This window comes from Cricetulus griseus, chromosome 2 (genome assembly GCF_003668045.3).
Source record: "Cricetulus griseus strain 17A/GY chromosome 2, alternate assembly CriGri-PICRH-1.0, whole genome shotgun sequence".
NCBI classification, from domain to species: domain Eukaryota; kingdom Metazoa; phylum Chordata; class Mammalia; order Rodentia; family Cricetidae; genus Cricetulus; species Cricetulus griseus.
The window spans coordinates 96,546,475-96,564,463 of record NC_048595.1 but is presented as its reverse complement, the minus strand read 5'-3'; the positions used below and the strand labels follow the sequence as shown (position 1 = coordinate 96,564,463).

At 47.5% G+C, this 17,989-nt stretch overlaps 1 protein-coding gene across 1 annotated transcript in view; it reads right to left on the bottom strand.

Annotated features, from left to right (window-relative positions):
* Positions 1-17,989, bottom strand: part of Gabbr2 (gamma-aminobutyric acid type B receptor subunit 2) — a 344,902-nt gene that overhangs the window by 209,599 nt on the left and 117,314 nt on the right.

Genomic DNA, 17,989 nt, shown 5'->3' with positions numbered 1-17,989 from the left:
GAGTCAAGAGCCCCTGTGGGGGAGCAGGCATTCGGGAAAGACTGTATATTTTCTCACTGGAAGTGCAGAGCAACCTCATGAGGTAGCTACTAGCAGATGCTGCAGTTTTTGGATGACGAGACTGAAGTTCACAAAGGTTAAGTCACTTGCACATGGTCATGCAGCAAACATAACTTAAGTCCCTACCCAGTTCCATCTCACAGACTGCCATGCCACTTCCCAGGACCTAACAACCTCCCAAAAACATTGGCTTCTTCTTAATTGTTGTGCGTTCATGTGTGTGGGCACACATGCATGGGGTTGTGCAGACATGTGCTCAGTCATGTGGAGGTCAGAGGCTAATAGCAAATGTCTTTCCCAATTACTTTCCTCACTTTTGAGGGTCTCTCACTGACCCTGTTGCTCACAGCTTAGGCTGGGCTGGCTGGCCAGCAAACCCCAAGAAAGCTGTCTTCCTCCACCTCCGACTCTGGCCCTAGGGTCACAGACACAGGCTTGGCATGGCTTTCATATGGGTGCAGGGGATTAAACTCAGGTCCTCATTCTTTGCATGCCCAGCTCTTCACTGACTGCATGGACTCCCCACACTCTTTATTCTAATTTTGATCTTCACAAATTTCATAGTCTAGGTGGAATCGACTCGGACGCTCTTGTTTTATAGATGGCAAAACAGAAGCTCAGAGAGTTAACTGATGTGGCCAAAGTCAAATGTCAACCCGGACAGGGTGGGCTCTTAGAACACAATTCTTCCTCCGGTGTACCAGGATGCTCTGTCGGGAGGCACCTGCGTGGGAAATGAGGACTCACTGGGCAGATTAAAAAAAGGGAATGAGATATTCTTAGGAGATAACAGTGCAGCACCAATGCTTTGTGCATGCTTGAGTCCCTCGGCCAATGATCCAATGTCAATGACAGGAAACAAAAATCATATATATTTTTTCCAGTGCTGGGAATTGAACTCACAGCCTCATACTTATTAGGCAACTACTCTACCACTGTGCTATCTCTCCAGTTCTGCACTATTTTTAAAGAAAAGATTCATTGAGTTGTTGGCTAAAGGAGCCCCATGGAATCCTCCAAACAACCCATGTCATTGCCAAGGTTATCAGTTGCTCTCCAAAGACTGCTGATAAGGCCCCATTGCTAAAGACAACATCTATATAGCACATTGAACATGGAGAAGTCGAGCTGGTGCCTATCTAGAGCCTTCACCCCTACTGACTAGAGTTCATGGCACTGAAAAGTACTCTGCAAGCTACAGAGAAGCAGGGTCAACATCAGCCAGACACAAACCCTTTGATCAACAATGGGATCTGCCTACAAGACACACAGGAGCAATAGCGGCACAAACTTTGTGGGAGTAACCGGCCAGTATCTGCCATTAAGGCCTACTTCATGAGGTGGACTCCATCTTTGATATTGCTTGGGTGACCAAGAACCTGAGACTAGAAAGGTCAAGGGCCGAGGGGAAATCTAAATACTACTCAATAAAGGGCAGCAGTAAAATTGCTCCTAGCAGCATTCTGCTGTACTCCTAGATCAGTGTCTTATTCAGCCATCATCAGAGAAGCTTCATCATTAGTAGACCATACCCACATCCAGACAACATGCTGAGAGTGAGAGACCTCGAACACTCAGTTCCAAATAGGAAGTCTCTATCAAATTCCTCCCCTCAGGGTTCAGGGGACCTTTTGGAAGAGAAGGCAGTAAAATTGTCAGAGTCAGAGAGGATGGAGGCCACCTAGGAAACAAAGCCATCCAAACACAGCAGGACCAATGCACATTTGAACTCACAGAGACTGAAGTACAATGCACAGAGTCTGACAGGTCTAGGCCAGATGGGGTTCCATTGCTAATGTGGGAACTGGACGCACGCCCCATCCCTAACCCACAAGCTATCGCCAATTGATAACCATCCACAAAGGAAACATTAGTTTTCTCCAATGGGATCCCACCAGGTATACAGACGACTGACTCTTACAGACAGATCCCATGCCCAGCAATATATGGCCAACACAAAAGGAACTCAATGACACCTTTTTGAGGTGCTTTCCCTCATAATGCATTGTCTGGGCATTAGTTATATATTTAGTTAGTTTCCCTTCCAGATCTTTTTCTTCTGTTGGTTTCTTTCATTCTATTCCCACTTAAAATTTTTCATCTTATTTTATTTTATTACTATTTTTAGATGTCTGTTTGAATTCTAATGAAAGAGAGAAATAAAGGTTGTGGATTGGGGTGTGAAGGGAATTGGAGAAGTTGGGGGTGGGGAAACTGTAATCAGAATATATTGTACTTTATAAATACTTTTGTAAATATAGTTTTTGGTTTGATTTGGTTTTTTGGGACAAGTTTTCTCTTATGTATCTCTAGCTGTCCTGAAACCCACTCTGCAGACCAGGCTGGCCTCTAACTCACAGAGATCTCCCTGCCTCTGCCTCTGGAATGCTGGGATTAAAGGCGTGTGCCACCATTCCTTAAAAAAAACTTTTACTGATGGTGTGGGGAGACATCCCAGTGGATAAGTGTCTGCCATGTAAGCCTGAGGTCCTGGGTTAGGATCTCTGGCACCTATGCAGAAGACAGGCTTGTCACATACAGCAGTAACCAGGACACCAGGTAAGCAGAGACTGGAGGGTTCCTGGAGTTCACTGCCCAAACAGTGTAGCCAGTTGATGAGCTGCAGGTTGAGTGAGAGACCCTGTCTCAAAGTATAAAGCAGAGAGAGATTGAGGAGGATATCCGTCATTGACCCCTGGTCTCTATAGGCCCCAGCACACAGATTTGAGTGCATGCACACACACGCACACAGAGACTTCACTGTCAAGTAGAAACTATATACTGAGTGCATACAATATTTTAATACTAACAAGACCAATTGCTTGTCACCTGCTTTAAGAAATTAATTTATTTATAGACAGTAAATAACGAAGTAATTTAATTCTTGCTCTTTTAAGAACTGTCCTGCTATGTGACATCCTGTGAATCTTAAAATTTCCTTCACTTTCTTCAACATTTCACCTTTGTTTTATGTAAATAAGATCACAAGGCAAACACAGCTATCTCCAATCCTTTTAAGTTTGTTTTAACAAAAAGAAAAATGAGGACACAGGGAACAACAGAAGTGAGCCAGGGCTGGGCAGTGTGGTAGAAGGGCAGAGCTCTGGGTTTTAGCTCTGACAGGCCGGGTCTGGGTGCTGCCTTCTCTTTCACTTGCCACTTAGAGCAAGTGGCCTCCCTCTTAGAACAGGGTGGCACACTCCTGTTGCAGGGCTGTGACAAGGGTCACAACAACAGGGGTTTTAATTGCAGATGCCCCGGTAAACCCCAGGTTCTGGACTCAAAGGTCTAAAGGTTAAGCTAGGAGAGTTAGACACAGAGGAAGGCCACTGACCTTCCCCACCAGGCAGAGACATTGTGCTTAATCAGCCTTTCTAGAGACATAGTCTCATGATGGATGAAAGGCTGGCTAATTGCAAAAATAATAATGATTATATTGCTCTTCTAATTGTGTACAATTAGGATGTATGTCTTTAATTTTCCCTTAAACTTCGGGTAAAATGTTCTATTTCCCCTCACAGCTGTGCAGGTGACAAACTCAGGAAATTAACAAATTGCATCTGGAGCCTCTCAGCTCCCTCGGCCCCTCTACACTTTGCTCTCAGCCGAGGTCTTTAGGGGGTAACTGAATTCTTGTGTGATCACAGATGGGAAGCCAATACCTTTTAATTACCACGCTGCAGAAATTGTGCTTCCTAGTGTCATTGTCAGTTCAGCACCTCTAATGGGTCACTAGGCTGAGACCACACCTGCAAGAGGAGAGGTGTTGGGGCTCAAGCTCGACTCTTGCAGTTGGGGAGGAGGACTCAGTGTTTCAGTTTCCAGGAATGTCCCTTGCCCTCCCAGCTCTTTAGACAAGCTCCTACACATCTGAGGAGGCCACTCGCAGACACCTCCCCCAGGGAGTCCTCTCTGCTTTCCTAGTGCTGCTCTTGCCCTTGCTGTAGGTGCTGTAGGAGCCATGGTGGGCAGTCAGGCACACATTTCTTATGCCCTATGGGCTCTTTGAGGGCTTCCAGTGGAGGAGAAGAGAGGGAAGGGAAATACCTCTCTACTTTCCACTGGATAGAAACTCACTCAGGACAGAACCAAGAAGCAAGGAAGGTCATTCCTCTGAGAGGGGGGCTGGGTCTGGATCTCTGAGACTGGCTCAAAGCCCCATGTTCTGATGGAGGACTAGTTCTGAGGAGGATGAGACACACTAATTCAGAGCCTTAGAAGGATTATAGGCCAGAGGTCAGAGGCCATGGGTCATCAGGCACTTTACAGTCCAGGTTCCAGCAACACCTAGGCTCCCAAAGAAGGTGCCATCTAGGGTCCAGGTTAGCTCTGTGCACCCGGCACCTCCCACAGGCAAGAAATGGAGTCTACTGAAAAACTGCAGGCCGTGGAAGCCTGATTCTTTCACTTTGGAGAAAGGGTGGCGGAATCAAGAGAAAAGACTCAAAGACACTTTCCATGAATGGGGAGGTCATCTTTGTGGAGCTGGGACTGGAGACTTGAAGGGGCTGCAAGAGGCACTGAGCCCTACTGTGAGGCTGTATGTCAGCCTCCAGCCCAACAACTCCTACTGAGCTTCAGCCTCTACTGTGTGACACCAGAGAACAGGCCCTACCCTAATTCTTCAGGGCTATGATCAAGGCAGAGTTTGGATGGGCAGGGGTTTTCCAGGGAGAAAGGAGGTGAGGGCTCCTAGGCGCACAGGGCTGTGAACCTCTTGTCTGCCTGCTTCTACCTTGTCATCCCCCCACCTTCCCGCCCCAGTCAGGCCTCTTTTCTCACCCTCTCATGTGTATCTTCTACTTCCCAAAGGACATGAGGTGCTCCATCCCCTATGAAGAAGCTTCTAGAAATTTCTAGGCCAGGCCAAGGGTGACCCCAACCACAGCCCATCAGGTGGCTTCACCACGTGACAGTGCAGTGCAGTGTGCCCTTTCTACCTTCAACGACTGCAGGATGGGACAAGCACACAAGGCATAATGTAAGAAACATTTGTTTTCCTATTGTAGGTGGCTATCCCACCAAGAGCCAATACCCCATAAAAAGTCCTCTCTCTCTCTCTCTCTCTGTGTGTGTGTGTGTGTGTGTGTGTGTGTGTGTGTGTGTGTGTGTGTGTGCACGCGCGCCTGTTTGCCCAACCTCTGGACACTTCCTGAGACTTGACTCTGTGTCACACTTTTCCTTTTTGTGCAGACTATGAATTAGGCAATCACATTAGATTATGAGGCAACACTCCCACCAACAGGATGAGACACAGTCACTACCTGGGATAAAATAAAAACCAAGTGAACTTCCTCATCCAGTGTCTTGCTAGCCTGGCTTGGGTCATGGCATGGCCTTGTTGCAAAAAGAAATTGCTTTGCTGGGTTATTTTCACTTTGCTTGTGTATTTCTTTGTATAACACCAAGAATATTCTTTTCTAACAATGATTAGTCCTCAGACACTTGTTGCCAAAGTGAATTCAGAGGGAGCGAATGTTGTGTGTGTGTGTGTGTGTGTGTGTGTGTGTGTGTGTGTGTGTGTGTGTGTGCATCCTAGAGCTGAAGCTAGAATCACTAAACAGCTTTTTCAGAGGGGCTCATTCGAATCAGTGTGAAGAAGCAACTTTTAACAATAAAGGATCCAAGAACAAATAAAAATTCCACAAAGTACTGAGTTCCTTGCTGTGGGAGGCAGTCAAGAAGATGACCATGGATGGTCTTTCAGGGTGAAAGAGTCACCAAATCCACAGGAAAGTAGAACCAGTTGTATTGTACAGACACCAATCCAGGAACCCTGCAACTCCAGGTGAACCCCAGGTTCAGCTTTATATATTTATGGATGGTTTCCCCTTTGATTGCTTTTACATTCTCATGTGGGTAAATGATACCAGTTTTCCCATTCAAGGCATTGAAATAAAATAACGAATTAGATTAATTGAAAATAACACACATGTTAATAACACAAGTGGCAAATTTTGGCAAAATTGAGAAATTGACTAGTGACAAAGCCTGGGAAACCCAGGTTCAAGTCTCATGAAGGAATGTGACCAGAACACAGGGACCCCAAGAATGAAAACCTTCTACCTATCAAGTCTTAATGTGAAACTAAACAATTATAGAATGAACATGACTTTTACCTATGCACGGGAAATGGGTACTACAGAATGACTTAGAAGAGCCAGGGGGTCTCTGCAGGGAAAGGCAGTGGCACAGAGAGGTAACAGAATTGGCCTAAGGAATAGTACTGAGGATTTCAGCAATATGTGGACATTCTTGTGCTAAGTAAACCCCTTATCTCAATTCAAGTCTAACTGGGAGTCCCTCTGTTCTCTCTGCTAACCCTAAATAATTCTTCACGCTAAGCATAGTAAACTGGCTTGCGCCTAGGTGTATCAGCAGTGGGCTGCTTATCTGCTGGGAGGAAGAGGTTAAGGAAGTAAGGAGTGAGTGTGCCAAGATCAACTAATTATGTCTGCACTGGCACAGAAAGAAAAAGCAATGTTGGGCCTATTCATCTATGTGACTTCTTGGGCTTTTCCTACTCTTCATTTTATATTCTCAGGACCAGAAAGATGGACTTGCCCGGGTTCACCCCCAAACTAATGGCTGGGCTGGGCTAAGTCTATATTCATCTCCATGTGGCCTGGTAAAAACCAAAGCAGATCACCACCCATGTCAGATTATGTAATTTCAGATAATCCTTGTCAAGCATGATTACCCACAGCATCAGCCAGAGTACACACAGCCAGGCTGAGCACCGCCTGGTCCAATTCATCACAATGCCTGCATGTGGATGCCCTGGAATGCCAAAAATGAAAACAAAACCCACTTGCAGAAAGATTGTGTGGAAGATGTCACTGTGACAGTCACACTCTCAGAGACTGGAGGTGCTGCGGCTGGGGACTCTTGACTACTGATGAGATGAAAAACAAGAACCGTGCCAGAGTGCAAAGCAAGCTTTTCATTCAGTGTTCGTTGAAATGAACAGAATTGAACTGAATTTGATTGTTTTCTTAATCTTTCTGTTTGTTCCTCCCTCATTCTGGGTCCTGGTTTCCTTATTGTTCAAATGAGGAGCCCGCATGGAGTGGTTTTAATTTCAGATCCAAGACTTCATGATTTTATAATTAACTCTGTGTTTAATTTACAAAGCAAAGAGAAACTCTTTCTTTAGGCGAGAAAATGAAAATGGCTGGATAAGAGCCGGCAGTGCCAGAAGGGCCTTCCACCAGCTTGCTCACAAAGACATTTATTTACCCTAATTGTTTTATATCCCCATTTAGATATTAGCCTTTTACTCTCTGCTCTTCTTAATCAAGCGCATTCATTAGTTTTCTCATCCACTCAATGAAGCCTTATATTTTAGAGGAACTATAGATGTGTTTTCTTTGACCCCAAAATCCCACTTCTAGGAAGTACGTTGGCCTAAGTGTACACATGGACAGTGTTACTCCAAAAGCCTGGAGCTGGTCCAGATGTCCATCGGCAGGGGTTGGCGGTGTGGGCTCTGGTGCAGCCACACTGAGAATTGCTATGCATCCATGGGAAGAATAAGGGATGGCATTCTACAGTGATGAAACCGTGAGGTTGAGAGAACTCGGTGAAAGAGGAAAACCAGAGCAGGGGCAGCGTGCTGCGTGGAGAGTATGCCCTTTCGTGGAAGAAGGAAGAGAAAGGGGTGAACATACATCTGCAGTTAAGAAACACTGGAAAGATAAATATTAACCTTTTTACTTAAAAAAAAAAAACCAAAAGGTCAGCTATAAGAACAACACAGACAGCATGGACGGAATCTGGTAAGGGCCAGGAGCTCTCTACTGTGCCTTCCTGTGTGATTTTTGACTCTGAAATCAGACAAAAGTTGTTTATATTTGAAAAAGCAAAATCATTCAACTAGAAGAAATTGATGAGTTCCTGGAATCTGAAGACACAACAAAGCAACCTGGAAGCAGAAGAGTGCCTCTCTGGCAGGCTGTACCTGTGTGTGTGTGTCCACAGCCTCACATGCTCACACACGCACACATGTGTGCACATGCCTTTTCCTGGTTCTGAATTAGCTTACAGACGTCAGGGTACCTTACTCCTAGAGTATAGAGTGATATTCTCCTAGACCATTGCAGTGTTTTTACCATGTGTGTGAAAAGGACTGTAACATTTGTTATCATTTAGCATGTAATCTATGTGTCAAAATCTGTAATTCACTTCTCATTTAAAAAATCCAGGATCCAAGCTACATACACTCCTGCGGTGTGGCTCACTGCTATTTTGCATGCTTATTTTCATCTTTTTTTCTGTCTAGAACATTCTCCTGCCTTTTCATGGATCCTGTAGTTTTCCATGACATCGATTGCTTTGATGAATACAGGCTGGGTGACTAGCAGAATGTCTCTCGTGCTCAGTTTAGACACTTTTATTATATTGTAAAGTTCTTTCTTCAAGCTCAGCTCACTGGAAATACCCTTAGGGAGTAGTGAACCCCAGTAGGAAGGGTGAGCATGTCCAGGTCTTGGGAATCAGCTGTAAAATATCTTCCACTTGGAACAATCAGGGCTGCTTGAAGAAATGAAGTGATTTTTTTTAATTACAGAACTGCAAGACATCTATTGGGAAGGGTGACAAGATTGTTTGCTTAGCAAGGCCCTGGGTGTTTTCTCTCTCTCTCTCTCTGTCCTTGTCTCTCTGTCTCTAGCTTTAGTTCTCTCTCTCTCTCTGCCTCTCACACACACTGTCTCTCTCTGTACCTGTCTCTGCTTCTGTGTGTGTGTCTCTGTTTCTCTCTCTCTCTCTCTCTCTCTCTCTCTCTCTCTCTCTCTCTCTCTCTCTCTCACACACACACACACACACACACACACACACTGTCTCTCTATGTGTCCCTGTCTCTGCCCTTTGTGTGTCTCTCTGTCTCTGTTTCTTTGTCTGTCTCACACACACACACATATACTGCCTCTCTGTCCCTGTCTCTCATTCTGTCTCTGCCTCTGTGTGTCTCTCTGTCTCTGTCTTTCTCTCTCTTTCTCTCTCTCTCTCACACACACACAGAGGCATGCACACACACATATGCACACCCACAGAGGCATGCACACACATGCACACACACATGCACACATACACATGCACATACACACATGCATGCACGCACAGGAAGAAGAAAGGCGGGGAAGCTGCTGCAGATTAAAGGAGACTGAAGTGTCAAAACAGGACTCTGGCTCTTGGAGTGGATCCTTGATTATCCTCTTCACCTATAAATAAATGCAATGCAGACATTTTGGGGACAAGAGGAAAATCAGAATATAGACCATCTATTATGTAATGTGACTGTGGCACTGAATTGTTTTGGTCATGATGAGCCTATTATTATTATGTAAGAGGATACAGCCACTCTTAGGGGATTCCTGCTTCTGTATTGGGGTACAACATTATGTCTTTAAACTGCTGTCCAGTGCATCCTCAAAAAAATAAGTGGTCATATATGGATGAGTATGAGATGGGGAGCTGTGTGTGTGTGTGTGTGTGTGTGTGTGTGTGTGTGTGTGTGTGTGTGGGTGTGCACGCGCATGCATTCGTGGCTGCAGGAGGAACAAGATTGACAAGTGGAAACAGCTGGAGAGTAGGGTAAAGGGTATTCGCTGCTCATTGTACTTTTGGGGAAGAGAATTTGGGAGTAATGGAAGTAAGCACTCATGGTCCACAGTGAAAATGTCTGCCACAGACAAAGTGTACACAATCACCACACTTACACGAAAGACAGAGGCTACCAAAGGATCCTAATTGAAACACTGAGGCTCCGGGGACCTTGCAGGTCACAGCCAGACACTAGGCACCTGGTGTTGCAGAGGGAGCTGACATCAGCAAGGAGGATGAACACTGTGGAGGCTTGAAGTAGAGTGATGCTGCCAGTGGTGGGGGTTGGGCGGGTGTAGATGTGTTTGTTAGAATCCATGGAAAGTCGTAAGCTGTAAATGGGGTGTATTTTTTCTGTAGATCTGAATGAAGGATTGGGCCATTTTGCTGTGCTAAAGGCCTTTCTACCTTTCTACCATTACTGCAGGGACAGCTGGGTGGGTTCAGAGGTCACTGAAGACAGGTAAGGAGCCTCTGCCCCCTAATGCATACTAAGCCAACATGCCATCTTCCCAAACCATGAGCTGGAATAAGTGGAGAAATTTCTATTCCCATCTAGGCGTGATTTCTAAGTATCTAACCTAGGGTTGTTTTTCTCAAGTGGAGCCCTTTCTGCTGCACGAAGCTTGGGCCCTCATCGTGGAAATACTAAATAATTTAAGATTCTTTGTAAACTGATTCAAAGCAAAAGCCTTCTGTATAATTCACAAGTAATGCAAGCTACGCGCTATGAAAACAACCAGTTCATTTATTATAAGACCACTGGAGTGGAGCTATGAGTGTGTGCTTGAAAGGCTTGGCAGTTGTCGGTTCACCAACAGCTAGCACATATAGCCACAGAATCCAAAAGGATCATCTATTTTTATACACAACAACTTATTGGATGGGAAATAAGTTTAAGTGGGGTATGTGCCTGTGTGTTTGTGCCATCATGTGAGTGTGCATGTGTACCTGTGTGCCTACTTGTATGTGCCTGTGTGTATGTATGACTGTTTGCATCTCTGTGTATGTGCCTGTATGTTCCTGTATGTGTGCATCTGTGTGTGTGTGTACCCCTGTGTGTATGTTTGTATGTGCTGTGCCTTTGTATTTGTCAGCCTGTATATGTTGCATGTGCCTCTGTGTATATGTTTGTATGTACCTCTGTGCTTCTGTTTATACGTGTGTCTCTGTATGTGTGCTTGTGTGTCCCCATGTGTATATCCCTGTGTGTATGTATGTATGCACCTGTTTGTGTGTGTGTGACTATGTGTCTCTGTATGTGTGCCTGCATGTAATGTTTCACCCCAGTACAAGTAACAAGAGATCCTAAGAGGAATCCCCTGAGAATGGTTGCATTCTCTTACATAACAATAGGACCACCACCAACAAAACAATTTTGTGTGTGTGCCTCTCCTGCCCTTCCGCCGCCCCCCGAGTGTGTGTGTGTGTGTGTGTGTGTGTGTGTGTGTGTGTGTGTGTGTCTACACATGGATCATGAATAACTTCCAATGGGAACCCTTTCCATATAGAGTCCTGGGCTAACCCTGATACTCTATAGACAGGTTTCTACCCATGCAGGCTGCAAAGAAACAGGGTCTAGAGTGTCCATAGCCTCTGGGAGTGCAGTCATAGCCAGTCACAGCAGTGAAAGACTATGGTCTCTTTGCATCACACTTTCATTATCTGCAAATAGCCTAACCAGGACAATCTGAACTTCCTCTCCCCTGTCCAGGGCTGTGTGAGTGAGTGTTCCATGAGATTGTGTGATGAACAGTAGCCCAGCAGCTGCCAGCACTGACTCTGGAGACATTAGGACTCCTTTGGGAGCTCATCCAGCCACTCTGGGCCTCAGTTTCCTCATCTGTGACGTGAGGAGAGTGATTATGTGTACTTCATAGGTTTGGTGCATGAGGAGGAGGAAAGGGCTTCCACAGTGTTAGGAGCCACGCTTGGGCACAGGCCATGATGATGGAGGTGTGTGGGTTTTGTAACAGGCCACCTTCGCTGGGATAGGCTAAGCTGCCTTCCCGGGCCACCATCACAAACACCAGCATCTGGTTCTGCCTGCACTTCCCTTATCTGACCCAGGGAAGCACTGCATCTGATATTCTGGGGGTCCTGCCTGCCTGTACCCTTGTGGGGAGCTCCTTTTCTCCTTCCTTCTCCACTCAATACACACCACAGTTGCGACAACGACCAGCCGCCACTGCTGTACCGTAAGTACTTGGAGTGATTTATTTATTTTGAATGAATTATTTACACCCTTTAGACTTCCAGAAAGCAGTGGAGGTGGCTGACGGGGAAAGACACATCAGCAACGAGGCCACTGGAGTCACACACTGGGAGCTGCTGTTACACTCGATGCTGTGGTCTTGAATTAAAAATGGGGGTCAGAACCTTGAATTGAATCTTCAATCAGATTGACAGGGAAGATATGGGCTGGGTCCGCACCAAGAATAGATTGGGAACAGCCATGCACTTGAAAGCATCCCGTTCCTTCCTTAGCCAGCATCTGCTGCTGGAGAAAACTCAACCAGGAAAAGAGCACATGCCCTCTAGCAGCCTGTAGGCTTGCCCCACCTTCCTGGCAGGTTCTCTGCTCCCACTGTAGTGTTCTGAGCCACCTTCATTGTTTCTGATAGTTCGTTTCCTGCACACACATAACTTCGACTCTGGAGACAAGTGGAGATATGTAAATCCTCAAGAATTTCCCCCAGCCAGGGCCCAGCTGGCATCTCAGCTCACAAGGGCATCAATAGGGCATTGTGGGGACTCACAGTCTCTAGAGGGTGTCTGCATATTGCACCTTCCCTGTCCTTGAGTTCTTTCCCATTGCCTCAGAGGAAGGGTAGGAGTTTCTGCCCCATTTCACAGACAAGTTCAGTGAGGCTCTGGGTGACTTGAATCTGCCATCCTGCTAGGGAGAGCAGTAAGAGGCAGAGCTATTCTAGATTTCAGACCTCTGTTGTAGCTGCTGCACCTGACTGCCAGGTATCGCCATGCGTCCCTCTCTTAGGATCTCTTGTGGTGAGCTGGTCTGGGAAAGCCTGGAAGGGCACGCTGCAGGTACTGTATCTAGTGAGTGACAGGATAAATAAATGAGTCAGTATGAGCCAGTGAGTGAGTGAGTGAGTGAGTGAGTGAGTGAGTGAGTGAACCAGTGAGAGGGGAATCCCCCCTCCCAGCTCTTCACTCCTTCCTCCAACCAAATGACAGTTTAGATCCTAAAGGCAGTGAATCCCAAAGGCCCATGAAAAGTGGTAGCATGAACTCTCTGCTCTAACCTCACATACATGACTGGGACTCTGTCCAGCTCTATGACACAGAAGGACCTCAAGACAGGTAGAGACTTATGAGGCATGTCTGTGGGGTGCCCCAAACCTAGAGGGTACACTAAAGCTGAGAGATGGGAGGAACCCAGTAAATTACCAGCAAATCCCAGAGAAATCAGGGAAGATTCCATGGAAGGAATCCCATTTAAAAGCAAGTCTTACAAGGAGAGGTCCGGACAAGCAGTGGGGCTGCCTGAGAGGGCAGCTGAGCAGGGCAAGGTGTTCTGGGTAGCCCAAGGTAAAGGGCAAATGAGTAGGAGGAGCAGGCCCCATGCAGAGCTGTGCCCCTCACCTCTCAGTCTTTAAGTTCCTCAGCCCTGTGTCCACAGCGACCTCGGGACTGATCCTGCCTGGAGACAGCTCCCCTATTTCTTTACCATGAAAAGCCACTGAGGATGACGCCTTCTGCCTATCAAGAGCCTTCAAGCCCCAGATTGCCAATCTTTTCCTTGTCCCATGCACGGTACTCTGCCCGGCTGGCTCAGACAACTGTTCTTTATTGCACCTGGAATTCTATGACACGGCCAGTGACGACTTTCTAAAGTCCCCCATTCCTGGGTCTCTCCACACCTTCCCTCTGGCTGGCTCACAGAGCACGCTTCTAATATTAATACTGCTCATTTGTTCCCTCCCTTCCTTTGCTTTTGATGACTCCAGAAGGTAGAAGCATCTCATAGATTATTAATGTTCTAAATGGCCCCTCTGGAGACCAGGGCTGAGAAAGGCTCCAGCCGCCCTGCATCATTGGCTTCTATCCTATTTCTTAGACAGCAGCAGTCATGGCAGAAACGACACTCCAGTGCCTAATCACAATGACACCCTAAATGCTTTCCCACCCACTGCGCCCTCTGTGGCAAGGGCAAGGCAGCCGTATGAGTCCGGCTGTGGCAGGATGTGGCTCCTGGGGGTGGAGAAGCAGAAGTGTGACCTTTGAGTGTCTAGCTACAGAATCCCCATCACCCTCAATCCTTTTGCTCCAGCGATCTGCAAGGCCAAGGAAAATAAGCTTTGTGGCCCATGCACAGCAAGCAGAGGGTGATTTCAAAACTCCCAACAGCTGCCATCAGATGGCGGCTCCGACTGGAGGTGCCAGGGTTGTCAGAAGAGCAGCTCCTGTTTCATCATTCATAAAAGTCCTTTCAGTTGGCAAAAGAGAGAGAAGCCCTCATTCACTGCACTACACCTGCAAGGAACACAAGTCAGGCTTGCAATTCCCATTTTACAGAAAAGGGAGTCTGAGAGATAAGACAAAGTTCTCTAGCAAACGTCAGTGAGCCAAGGGGTGGTACTCTAACGGGAGAAGATGGGTAAGGCTATGCCCTGCCTACAAATCCAATGACAGCTAAGCCCCCCCCCCCCGGCCCTGCCATCCTGTGAACCCACCTCAAATTCTACAACCCACAGCTCAGTAGGAAGTATTTGATTTCTCAGGCAACCTACAGTTTAATAAAATAATCATGCAAGAACATCAAATCAAATCACAAAATTCCTGTTCCTAGGAAGCAAATGATACTGACTGGCAGGCAGTTCAGAGACACGCTGGAATTTGTCAAACAGCAAAGGGCTGGAATTGGGGGTTTTCAATGTTTTTTATTTTTAATATCAAAACCAAGCAAGATTTCCAGTTTGGAGAAATGGAATCCCGAATATACTGGAACTTTACTGGCAATGGGTCTGCAAAAATCTGCCTCTCCATTGCAATGGCCCCTGGGCCTCCACCACTACAGCTTCACAGTTTATCTAAGGAGCCAGATCTTTCCTGCTCAAGAAGCTCCACAGGGTGTGGCCAGGAGGCCCGCAGGGGCACCTTGGGGGTGACCGAAGAAAGGCATCTAACAGTTTATTATCTACCACAGAGCCTTTTAAAGGACAAGCTCCGTGGGATGCAGTTCTTAGGGATCTGGTGTTTGCAGTTCTCATGAGCCGCCCTTTAGGCTGACAAGAACCTGACCTTATTTTCATCTTCACTAAGTGGTGGCTTGCAAGCTGAAGCAGCTCTTGGTCTGCTCTTAAGAAGCAGGGAGATCTGTCATGCTCTGAGGCTACCTTTGCCTCCATATCTTGGTCAAGCTACGAAATCTCCATTGTCCTTGCCCTGCTTCCAATTCTCATGCCTTTTCCCAGCCCAGGCTTCAGAAGGACAGGCACAGCTGCTCTGTGTGTGTGTGTGGGGGGGGAGAGCTGGCTGGTGTGTGGGGAGGGCTGGGCGATCATTGTCACCAGAGTTGGAGGTGGGATCCTGTGCAGTCCATCTTCAGCTTCCTGGGGATGAGCTCTGAGGGTCTGTTCAGGTGAATCATGTGATCAAAACAGTGGGTAGGGAAATGGAAATGGCTGTGGCAAAGCCAAAGCCCACTTCAGGTCCTTTGCATCTATTTGACAAGTGCTATGGCTGAAAGTTCTTGAGTCATCTGAAGGCTGGCAGGCTTGGGTAACATGCCTTCTGATCCAAAGGGACAAGCACTGCAGAGCATAGGTGTGGAGTTTAGGAGTGAAAGGCTCTGACCTCTGGAAGATACAGACCAAAGAGCAGTAAATGCCCAGGAAGAGAACACTGGTGTGTGTGTGTCTGTGTGTGTGTGTGTGTGTGTGTGTGTGTGTGTGTGTGTGTGTGTGTGTGCTTCCCAGAGGAAGGGCTTCTAAGATGTACCATGAAGTATGAACAGGCTCCTGCTGGGTAAAAGGACCCCAGAGGCTGAGGGAGCAGCATATCCTGAGGCCAGCAGCATGAAGAAGCAGAAGGTAGGCTGGGGAAATGTCCTTGCCACACACACACACACACACACACACACACACACACACACACACACACACAGTGGGGCTTTGCCTCAGTGACACAGGCCAGTATGCCCCAGCTGCAGTCTTTTACGAGTGCCCTTGTGCCCTCCTCCTCACCCTGTGCAGCACATTTACTAAGGATCCCTAGAGATGAGTGGTCCTAGTGAACACCTGGCCACCAAGTCTCCAGGAGCAGAGTGCATGGCCGTTACATGAGCTGTTGGCACTGGGCTGGACCAGGGTGAGCAGTGGGTCACTGGCGGTGTCGAGGAACCATCTAACTTAGTCCTGTACGGAGTGGAGCCCCAGAGTTTCTTCCTTGAAGCAAGCATATCACCAGCTCCTCACAGGGGCTGCAAGCCATCAAGTCTGATCCCTCTACTCCATGTTCAGTCTTCCCAGGGCCAACCTAGCTGACACTGCAATGCTCAGGGCACCTTCTGCAACTGGGATGTGGCACAGTGGTATTCTCAAAGCACAACAGCTGCCTAGTTAGCAAGGGACCACTATGATTGGGCACTAGGACTGTTGACATTCTCTCCTAGGAGCAGGGGGGTCAGGGGAGTCATCAGAGCCTCCCCTGAGTATCCAGCCCCTCCTCAGAGCTGGTTATATGCAGTACTGCCCTGTTGTGTGGTCTCATGGCCTAGGGATGGTGCTATCATATATGAGCTAGAGAAGATGAGAGGATGAAGGCTTCCATCTGTGTGGCTGCAAGGAAGCTGTCATCCATGCTGAGTGAAGACCTTACAATGAGGCTGCTTTGGAGTTGGTAATCCCTCTCACATATGCTATGTAAACAAGTCCAATAAACTCATTTGTTCCCTGGAGTGAGCTGTGGTGGAACCATACTTTGGTTTGTCATCAGAACTATAGGAGGAGTAGATGCTTACATTTCTCCCAGGGAAGGAATCCCTTCTACCTTTCACTGTGCCTCCTCTCACACCTGTACCACAGATCATCAGGCAATCTCCCGGACAGCCATGCAGCTTCAGAGACCAAACCCTAGCCTTCTCTGCAGTCCCAGCATGCTCCCTTCTTTGATGTCCAGCCAGCTCCTTCCTCCTTGTACCCTAGTTGGCCTCTCTTTTTGTGACACCCAGATTAGAGCCCTGTATCATGCCCAGGATCTGCCTGGGATGGATGAGGAAACAGTAACCCTTCCCTGGTCCTCACGCTGGGGTGTGGGAATTTAGGCTCCCAGTGACTGAGTGACTCAGATCAGGACAACACAGGATGAGCCTCCCTCACAGCAGGCCTGAATCAAGAAGCGCAAAAGGCAAATGTTAAAATTAACCCGTTTCAGCACCAGCGTGAGTCTTCACCCCAGTGGTGTGCAAATGCCTATTTTTGTGGCCTAAGAAACAGAAATAGCTTATTCTCACTCCAGCATTCCAGGTGGGCCTCTGTCCAGCAAGTGCCCACACTCTCAAGGGGCAGTCAGAGCTCCTGACACAGCCCACACCCAGAGCCAGTTCTGAAATAAGTCAAGGCATTCAGCTCTTCCAGCAGTTGTAGACAAACCCACCCGTTGTAGGTGAGCTCAGCCTCCAGAGACGGGTGGAGGCAGCTTGTGAGAACCATAGTTTGGATCCTAACAAATGGGTGTACAGTTCTCTGAGTGAAGGAGGGAGGGCTGCCAGGCCACTCCCACCAGGATCAAGATCTGTCTTCCTTCCCACACTCAGACTCTGCAAGTCGAAAGCAGAATGGCTCCCCTTGGGCTTACTCTACCATTCTGCCCCCCCCATCCCACCCACCTCAGATCACTAAAGCACCCAGATGTGTATAGCACAGCCTAGTTCCCAGGTATCTGGATCCTTTTGCGTTTGCATCTCACCAGAGCCCTGGATCTGGCCCTGGGACCTGGAAAGAACACCAGTAGGGAAGTGGTGGGCTGCATCCAAGAAGCTGGTTACAGATGCACAGCAAATCTGCAGAGGGACACAAAACTGGCAGTCTCGCATGCCTGATGTGGCCCTATAGCCAAGGCCACACTGACCATGGTATCCATGGAGGCTTTGGATTCTTCAGCCTATCTGTCCTTTGCCCTTGGCTTTGTGTTTATGGGGCTTCCTGCAATCAAGAATGAAGTACAGAGTCTTGCAACAGCTGGGGATACCTTGGGGGTTGTAGGCAGGCTCTCACATACCCTGCTAGCTCCCTGAATGCTGTGAGATTTGCTGCTTCTAACCTCCTCTCCTGTTGAATAGGCCCACACCCAGTGCATGAAG